This window comes from Metopolophium dirhodum, chromosome 1 (assembly GCF_019925205.1).
Source record: "Metopolophium dirhodum isolate CAU chromosome 1, ASM1992520v1, whole genome shotgun sequence".
Classification (NCBI taxonomy): Eukaryota; Metazoa; Arthropoda; class Insecta; order Hemiptera; family Aphididae; genus Metopolophium; species Metopolophium dirhodum.
The window spans coordinates 57,430,381-57,432,895 of record NC_083560.1 but is presented as its reverse complement, the minus strand read 5'-3'; the positions used below and the strand labels follow the sequence as shown (position 1 = coordinate 57,432,895).

Below are 2,515 nucleotides of genomic sequence, written 5' to 3'. Positions count from 1 at the left end.
AGCTCGGATATTATACACACGTTAATATAATATTATTATTTCACTTGGTTCGATGTTTTTCGTGCACACACGGCAAAAATGTTTAAAACATAAATACGACTATACGAGTTCCGTGCACTATACAAATATGAAAGAATGTTAGAAATGTGTATACAAAATAATATACTAAGAAACATATTATAATATTATGTGTCGCGTGTGCACTATGCGCTGCAGTTAGTCAGCCAGGGACGGGTAAATATTACCGTCAGTTGGCCTCGAACACGGCCCAAAAATTACAATGCATGTTATATAATTGTATTTAGAACCGTGAGAACAACTACACTACAACAGATATTATTATAATATACCTAAATGCTATTTTTTTTTTTTTTGTACGGCTATTAAATAAATCAGTATAATATATTATATTACACTACTGCAGCACGTGCGTGATGTCTGAATATCGATTTTTTCCGCGATACATAATATTGGAATAATTATAATATATAATTATTACAATTATTTTAAAAAATCCGTTTACCACGACTTATAATATTATAATATAGTTTACCGTTGTGCCGTATAACATACACGGCGAATAAAAACAAAAACATTCGAGCAATACCACCGGATCGGTCTCTCGTGCGTTTCTGATATTATTTTTAAGTCGGCCGTCCCACCGCCGCCGTTGAATTTTAATATTAAACTAGTTTGCCCATCCCTGCCTGGCGTACGGGATGCGGGAGTCGACGATACAATATATATTATTACACACGCACATAAGCCTAAATATATATATAATTTGTGTTATTCAACATCGGAGCGTATAGAGAACAACTATACATCACTATATTATACGAACCACGGCGGTAAACAAACCACCGTCGGTAAGTATACTTCCGCCGCGAATGCCGATTATTTTTGACGTATCTGCAGTATTTCAAAGTGGGCACCGCCGCCTCAAGTTATTTCCGACGGTCAGTGTCCGTCGTTAGCGTGCCCGTTTTTATTTACATTATTATATCGTCGGGTCAGCTATTATTATTATTATTATTATTATGGCGACGGCGCTCCATACGTGACAATAAATTACACTCCATTATATTATTTTTGCTCCATACACTTATTTTATTCCACCCTCGCGTGCCCGGTGCACCATCCGTCGTAATACGCGTTACCGTTTTTCTCGTTCTCGCTCGCACTGTTTCTCTTTCTCTCTTTCACTCTTTCCGACACACGCTATCGATTTATAAATGGACATCCAACGCAAAACAGTGAAACCGGTCTAAAACGGAATTGCAACGCCGACACGCGAGAGACGGCGGGAAAACTTAGCATCGACAAGTTTCCCGACTAGTTGAAAGCACTGGAAACATTCCATTAAATAAAAATAAAAGACGCGTTTAACGAGAGGCGTGCAATCGAAAATGCAACGACAACAATATGCTGTGACATAGATCGTTGATCAAACATGGTTACAATATAAATGCAATTGTTACAATCTAAAGGTTGGCGATGCATGTAACGATGTAACGATGTAAAGGCGGGTTCCCACGGCGCGTGGCTCGGCGAACTTCGCGCAACGCGGTTGTTGTACCGTATGCTCGGCATATCACGAGCCTACAATGTCAACAGCATTCCCACGGCGCGTGACTTGGCGAGCCACAAGCTTATCCGAGCCGATCAGAGTTCCTACAAAATTATTTAAACGCCAAAAGTCTCAGTTCAAAATGAGTCGTTCTTTGGATAACACGCAAATTGCTGATTGTGCAGCAGCGTAGGTACTAGGTATATTGTAATTGTAGGCGGTGATTATTTAAAAGAAAAATTAGTTGAAAAAGAAAAACGAAATCCTGCAAGAAAAGAAGGTATTGGATGCATGAAGTTTACAAAAGCCGTGCTAGGTAAGTATGCTTATGTAAATTAATATTTAATTTTAGGTTTTTTAAATTTAATTTTAGTTTAATTTGCTTATATTTAGTTTTTACTGACTACCTTTTTTTAACAGTTTTAACTTTAAATGTAAGTACATACAAGAGCATAACAGTTTATAATTTATTACAAGCTAGTTTTTTTATAGTTAACAAGTTTTTGACAGAAAATACTAAATTAAAAAATAAAATAATATTATACTATAGTTGTACTTAACATTATTAATAATATATTATACTACAACTACAATATAGGTACAATGCAACGGATCTGTTAGAAGATTTAAAACGAGGACCATCTAACAAGTTTCAAAACTTCTGTAGAATGTCTGCCACAGACTTTGAATATCTTATTCAAAAAATTGGTCCAACCATATGTAAAACTGATACAAATATGAGAAAGTGTATTTCGGTCCAGGAAAGGCTAGCTGTTACCTTAAGGTTCTTAGCCACAGGAGATAGCTTTAAGAGCTTATCATACTTGTTCGAGTCGAACTGTCTCCAGGTGTATTCAAGATGTTTGTAAGGCGTTAAATCAGGAGTTGAAAAATGAAATCATGGTAAAGTATTTATATTTTAAAACATATCTTTTATTAGAATAA

General features: G+C 35.9%; 1 pseudogene; it reads left to right on the top strand.

Moving 5' to 3' along the window:
• Window positions 1-750: 750 nt before the first annotated feature.
• LOC132933551 (uncharacterized) lies at window positions 751-2,515 on the top strand (annotated as a pseudogene).